The following is a 7,869-nucleotide window of genomic DNA, read 5'->3' as shown; positions in this document are numbered from 1 at the left end:
ACGGCCCCGGTGGGGTCGTATATGGGAAACCGAAGGCCCCTGCCGGCCTCCCTGTTTCAGCTCCATTGATCAGAGGGGAGGAGTGAGAGGGGGCAGGAGGGGGTTACTGTACCTGCAGGGTGCTGGTGTGTGTGAGAAAGAGAGAGGGGTCCCGCTCTTGGTTTTGCCCTAATCCATCCACAATACCCCCGCGCTCCCGCTCAACCTTCGATCCGAGCCTGACAGCTCAGGAGGAGCAGATAGAAAGAATGGAAATTTATGTCGATGTAAAGCCAATAAGAGTCCGAATGCTTGCTGATTTAAATAATATCAGCTCCATCATGTCTTATTTGTGGCATCAGACTGATTCTAGCTCCCAAGTCAACTGTAACCCTGGTGGGCTCTCACCTGTGGAGCTAATCTCATTGATCATTACAGTAATTAATGAGACCCTAATGAAGGCCTTTTAAACTGGGCTTCAGGTCATTAGCTACAGGCTCTGCTCTCTGCTTTTGCCCACCGTGTAGCAAGTGGTGGAATTTCAAAGCTATGGGGGGGATATGAGAGCTTAAAAACAACTTCCCACAAGAGTGATGCGGGTTCGAACTGGCTGAAATGTACTACATGAATGAACAGTAGAAAATAAAGGACTTTACCTCGTATGGTTCGCAAAAACCACAAACCCGTTCCATAAAATCTAGAAACTCTACTCTGTGCTGCTCTAGAGATGCTGCAGAGATGAGAGGATAAAGCATTTGCCAAATTTTTTATCTCCGTCTCTCATTTCACACACATTCTTACACACACCAACATGGCCTGGAAGAGTGTTATGTCAAGTACCTCCCATCATGCTTTGTTCCTGTGTAGTGAAGTGAGTGAAGCGAATGGCAATTCTTCATTCCCACCCTCCACTCCCACCCTAACTTTCATCCTCTCCTTCCTCCTCTCCTTCTCACCCCATCCTCCTCCTCTCCACTGTGGAGCTGTGCTAATCTGCATTGAGGAAGAACCCCCCCCAAGCCCTTAAGTTACCCCCCTTGTTCCTTCCTCTTCACCTTAACAGCCTTCTTCTTACTCTCCTCTGTTAGTTTTCTCTTGCGTTCACTCCCACCATTTATTTTCTGCCTCATTTCAGCCATATTTTCCCATTTTCAGACCGGCTATTTCTTTTCCCTCCCAGTGACTCTCACCTAAGCCTTGACATCCTTCCCATCTCCCCGTCTTCCTCCCTGCCATCTGTCACTGCTAGCCACTGTACCGATCAATCAATCTCCATTTCTTGCATTCCATCGCTCCTCTGCAGCATCCTATCGTGGATCAGAAACAAAGCGGGCTCCCATTATCCTCCCTCGCTACAACCCACCCACCCACCTACCCTTCAGCTTCCGACTGGGCCTGGCTGGTTAATCTTCCTGAGGCGTTCAGTGTCTAACTGACCCCCCTGATGCTAACAGACAAAGAGAGGCCTCCCTAATTCTCCTTTTCTCTCCTTTCCCCCACCCCTTCACCGCACCCACCACTTACATTCTTCTTCCACAGGGCCCCAAGAACCAGCGGAAAGGATTTTAAGTGAAGAAACACCCCCTCCTAGCTTCTGTCTTCCATCCCTGCGGTACCCCCACACCCATCTACAAAAAAACCCCTGCACCACCAAGGCTGTCAGGGTGGCCCTTCCTTCTCCTGTGCCTCCTTTGTGGCGTCCTGTGTACCCTGCTTTTACATACCCCCGAACCTTAGCATCTGCCCCATCACACCCCCACCCAAACGTGCTCATGAAAGGCCAACCTGCTGAAGAATGTTGTTTTTAGCTCCTTCCCTTTCTCATTGAGCGGGTGATTGGTGATGTGCCCGGTTTTGTTGCCTGTATCAATGGTGCCACTTGATGACAATTTGGCGGGCGAGACGGCCATTTTTAATCAGACGTTAATTTATTGTGCTGCAGCCTCGCCAGGGTGACTTTGGTTAAGGCAATGAGTAGGGTGTTGTGTAGCTTTTTGTTCCTTGTTTTGTTGGGGAGTGTGGCTAACATTAATAGCGTGTAGCTATAGACCCTTTCTACAGGGGCCTCCAGTGACACTAAGCCTTCCCTGGAGTAAAAGTTCCCAAAAGACGTCTGAGGGCACACACACACACACACACGCGCGAGCGCACACACATCAGGGTTATCGGTGTTAGACCCGACAACACAGGGCATATTTGACATAAAGAAAGAAAACAAAACAATCCTCCATCCCCGTTGTTTTACATTATTTTCACCAGGAAGATTATTGAACTACTGTATGTTATGGACGCTTGGGTATGGAAGATGTTGATGTTTTTGATACTTTCATTTATTAAAGAACCTCCATATTTAATGTAATGCCTTAGTAGGGGGTCACTGAGCCTGTGTGACCACCACGAGAATAAAAACAAAGAACAGACTGGAATTCACCTGATAATTGAAATAACCTGTTTAAATGCATTTACATGTAATTCAAAGATGCGAATATTTTAAAAAAAGTATGTATGTACATAGTAATTTATGACTTCTGCTGTTGTAGCATTAGCTGCCTCAATGCTGGAGCTTATCGACCTGCCACATAGGCTGCACAAAGAACAGTGGATTATAGTAGAGAAAACCAGGTGTGTCAATCCGATTTCTCATAATCAGCTAACTGCCGTTATCTGCTGAAGCGTATCACATTGTGCTGTTTACACAATCACTTGAATAATCCGATAAGTGCAAAAATCAGATAGTGATAACAGTTTAATGGCCGGACAACCAGGCCGACTGATGGAGTGGAATGAATGAAAAGCCAAATTTAGATGCAAAAGTACAACTGCTTTATCTGCTTTGTCTCTCTCTCACCTTTAATGATCATTTTTCAATCCAAGCAGAGATTTAGAACACATCAATTTTCAAAAGTGAACCCGGCTTAACGCTGGTGAGTTCCCCATTCCCAGGGGAGACTTGGACACTTGCTTTCTCACACACAGCTTGTTTGAAATAGCTCAGAATGCCGGTGCTTGTGTGATTAACCCTGTCTTAAAATGTTTAAATAGACTCTGTCAGCAGGCCAACTAGTTGCTACAGCATGTCATGCAACACATCAGAGGACAAGGGATCCTATGGTTGTTAAGAATGCGATCCATGAAGGTGGGGCAATAATCCGCCTTCAGAACAGAGCGAGAGTTGTTGAGCAGCTCAGATGGTAAAACTCGACATTCAGAGCTGCGCACGCCGTCTCTACATAAAGGCATCCACAGTATCAGATCTACAGAATTTGCAACCCTGTCAAACTGGGTGAGGAATGAAAAGTATGGCTTCAGGCAGAAGCAGCTCCCACCACATGCACCCGAAGGTGAAAACCTGCACACTTCTATTGATTTGCCAGGATGCATGCTGGGAAGCTGTTACCTGCTCGCTAAAACTTTGCCTTCCGTGTATAAAATTTCCCCTGCTCGCTAAAACTTTGCCTTCCGTGTATAAAATTTGACCTTTCTTCATGCTCCACCTCCCCTGTACAATCTTCCTCCATGAGTGCAAACTTGCTCCCATTTGCAGAAGGTGCCAAAAAAGCGGCATTGGTGCATCGTTCCTGTGGGTGGACACCTGGACCCACCGCCTGGTGAAAATGATCCCGCTTCAAATGGCGGCATGAGCGATATCCTTAACACCACCCACTCAAAGCAATAAAACAAGTGCAGGGGAGGGTGTCTACAGGCGTGTTTTACGAGACACGAAAGCAAAGAAAGGTATGGACCAAAGATGAAAGCTTTTTTATCAATGAGCATTTCTGTTGTCATTAATTAAAAAAAGAGAACATGATGATTTTTTTTTCTCACCTGGCCTGAATTAGATCATCAATGTGCTTTGTAGTGCAGCTGAGGTATGTTTAGGGTATTTACATAGATTGGGGTGCAGGCTCCACGGGGCCCCATTCAGGTGAGACAAAAAAAAGAGTCGGATATGAAGTTGGGAACCGAATATCCCTCCTTTCTGAACTCAACCTTGGGTCAGCGTTGGGTCCAACACAGGCCTGTGAACACTTTTCAGAAGACTCCTGACAAGTCAAGGCTCTACGCGCAGAAATCCAGCTGCTGGAGATGCACGTCCAGTTCACATTTACGGCGATGCCTGCCAGCTCCACGTAAAAGATCATTTGATCGCTTCAAAAGGTTTCAGCCATATGGACACTCCAGTCATATCTTATCACTAGTGTTTATAAAGCAGTAAAGGGAGATCAAGTGTAACTTTCACAGTTGATCATCTATGAGTAAAAGGAAAAGTAAAGTGATCTTGTTTCCCCTGCCAAGTCCATGGGAGAGTGTGTGTGAATAAGAATGCCCCGAGCCGCCTTCTGATCGATAGTATAGGAGTCTCCAAAGAGTAGTTTAGGAGTCGTTTTTGCTCCAAGGATTGTCTCGATAATCCAGAGGATGAACAGGAGTTTTCGGAGTTCAAACTTGAGGTTGTTGGCGAACTGGTCCTCCATGTTCAAAGCCAGCACACTTCCCCAGAGCTTGGCCAAGTCGCGCCACAATTCCAAACCTCCGGGACTGGTGATGGTTGTTTTTGAGGAATGACAAAGGATACAGGAACTCACCTCTGCAGCTGCATCCTGGATGTGAATTACGTCACACTAATGGTCATATGTTCGCTGTTGTTTTTTCCCCAGTGATATTCCAAGTCCTACCAAGCTTATTTGCTTATTTTTCCTCTATTTCTAATTATGTGATAAAGCAACTATAAGTAATACATTCGTTATTGGTGGATATTAAACAGCCTCCTTTTTTCTCTGCTATTTTATTTTAAAAATAAAAAAAAGTTATCATTTAAAACCCAATTTCTGCAAAGATTACTCCTCTGTTCTCATTACCCCACACTATACATTTATCCAGGCTTGTCAAGCTCCTCTTGCTGATGTTTGAACCATGCAAATTAAGATTTTCCTCAGTTCTCGAAGGCCCCACCCATTAATCAAACTGTAATATTAATTTGTCCCTAGCTTCATTCTTTGATTCCATCATCGCCCTTTCATATTTCTTTACCATTTGTTCCGGTCCAGAACTCAGCGAAGCATATCAGACACTCGTAAAACATGATTTTCGGGCTAATATAAACCTTTTATATACATAAAATCAGCATTTAATGCCTGCCCACATCTGATATGAGGCATCGGCTTTGAGAAGTGGAATAATTTTAGGCTTTCAGTGAGATAAAAGAATGATGGTGGGAACTGTATGGAGAAGCAAGCATGCGTTTCCCATATCAATCAAGGCCTATGTATGGCGAGGGTAGTTAGCAGCTCGTGATTGTTCGGAGGCCCTTGGTTGGGGTTCCAGTGTATCCTCGAGCTCTGTCCCTTTTGCTTGGCCCAGTGGGGGGCGAGGTGGTGCCTCTGCAGCCCCAAATCCAGCCCACGTTCATGCGTCCGTTCGGATCTATCACTGAAGTGCGAAGTTGTGGGGCAAGGGCCAGCCTTTGTCCAGCGCTGCATTCTTTGGTCCCATTGTGTCCCGACCACAACCATTTAGGGGCTTTAAAGGCTCGTTTGCACAATTCCTTTTGTCAGCGACCCTTGGCATAAAAAAGCAACAGTGCGGCGGCCTGGGGGTCATTTTTTTTTTAAAAAGTGTAAACTTATTTGTTGTTTATGTTCCTGTATTTTATTAAATACAGGAGCAAAAATCTTTTTTTGGTTGTTGGGGTGGAGGGGAAGTGGACATGCATACTTTTCTCATGGCACCGTGGTACATGTCGTAATGGGAATAGCGATAGCGGCTCAGACACGTCACATGTTCTCATTGAGTAAAACAAATGCTAGGCATAACAAGATATGATGGACCCCCTCCCAGCGGCCTAAAGGAAAACAGCTTCTTATCGGGAATATTTTCCTTTTTCTCCACATTCCTGTTCCTGAGCTGTGAGGGGTCCTTGGTTTGAGCACTTGTTTTGACTTTGATAAATTTGATGGGCGCATTCTGTTACATAATCCAGACTCCTCAGCATCCTTGGTGACATCATAGTGAGTGGTTGGGATTCTTCCCTTAATTTGATTTTCATGCTTCACCTCCTTCTGTGTCCCATTATGATGGACTGCTACCTGAAGAAGCTGCCTGTGCTAAATGCTTCATACCACACAGGGTTCCTTCTCACGTGGGATATTTGTCAGGAACTTTTACCAAGAAATAATGTAACCTGCACGTAACGGTTTCTCAGATAATATCTTCATATCAGTCATGGTTCCATCAAACAACTTACTATTAATGTAGCATGCTGCATTTTACATTCACCAGGTGGCAATTTGTGGAAGTTTAGATTTGTGGACTAGATTAGAGAAGAATTCACTTATCTTGTCTCCTAATCCGTCTTTGGGACGATTTCCAACAGGCTTATCTTCCAAGCTTGTTATTTCACATCAATATAAATTCCTTCACGTGTGATGACAAAGGAATATCCCAACATCCAGCAAGATTTATTCATGAATTTGAGGTGATGGACTGACTGACTGCAGAGCAGAATTTACATGCAGATGCAGGTTTTTGTGTCGTCATGGCTGCATTGTGGTTGTTGTTGTTTAGCCCGGCTGCAGTATGCATGGATAGCCAGTCCCAGAGACTCGCAGGGAGGAGTAGATGCTAGCGCACTAATCTGATGCTGTGGAGGACAGTTGAAGAGACTCCCAGTCTTTAAAGGCACATTCTTATCACCCTGATTGGGTTTACCGCTGAAGCAGAAACCAGTGCATTCCTTCCTATTGTGTTCCAGTCACCAGAAGAGCTGGAGAGAAACAAAAGAGACAGAGCGTCACAATCTGGATCCATTGTTGCTCATACAGTTACCAGCAGAGTCTGTTAGAAACTTTTATTGACTGATTTAATGTTCGGCCGCCAGGAATCTCAAGAGCCAAGTAGTTTATTATTTGAATTTGTGGATTCCTGATCATCTTCGGTAAAATCAGGAAGACAATGGGGTGGGTGTCTTGATTTCTGGCAGCAGAGGTCAAAGTTGAAGTGACCTGCAAAGGTGGTGATTAGGCAAGTTGAAAACAACCAGGGTTGCTATGGAAGAAGGCGATGGTATTTGAGTTAAGTCCAGGCTTTTGCGCGGAGCTTTAAAGGCGGCCTTCAAAGTTTCAAGGCGCAGACTTTGACAGAAGATTATTCAAAATGTTTGAAATCACATGTCGAGGCAAATGTGAGCGGGTTTGTTTTTCTAGATCTATACAGACATGCGTTTCAGTGTTTGATGTGTTCTGTTTCTTCTAATGTGCCGTTGTGTTAGCTCACCTTGCCAAGTTTGCAGATCGTTTCCCAGCTGCCAACTTGCACAGGCGTGTTCCCGCGTGAGTCAAAGGGTGGTATGCGTGGAGGGGAGAAGCTTAAAGCTGAATCCGCCAGTGCGTTGACTGACTCAGGCTTTGATTGCTACCAAATTCAGACAAATACACAACGAAGGGTCGAATGCGTCGGCATACAGAGCAAGAGGTGGCGCTGCGCCCTGTGGAGAACCTGAGCAAGAGCAACTGCTTGCACTGCTGCCAAAGAGGAGAAGACCTCCAGTTCCTGATGACACCTGACCCCACTTCCTCTGTAATGTGCATCATCCTTCTCAGCTGTTCCCTCCATTTTTGTTCTTCTTTTATTGTTTATTATGGCATGAACAGCCTCTTCCAGAAGCAAACCACAGGAAGCTCTTCACTCCCTAATTATATGCACATCAAACCAGGGTCGCCAAAGAGACGCAGACCATAAATCCAGGCCCCCTCCCCACCGCGGTGGTGTGATAGTTCTTCAGCTGCCTCTAATTGGGGCTGTAGGTTCAAACTGCTAACATATGACTTCCTTTTCCTTCACCAACTGTGTGTCTACCTCTACCAAGTTCACAACACACAGACACAAGGGCAG

Source organism: Takifugu rubripes, chromosome 16, assembly GCF_901000725.2.
Source record: "Takifugu rubripes chromosome 16, fTakRub1.2, whole genome shotgun sequence".
Taxonomy (NCBI): Eukaryota; Metazoa; Chordata; class Actinopteri; order Tetraodontiformes; family Tetraodontidae; genus Takifugu; species Takifugu rubripes.
Note: the sequence above shows the minus strand (reverse complement) of the source record.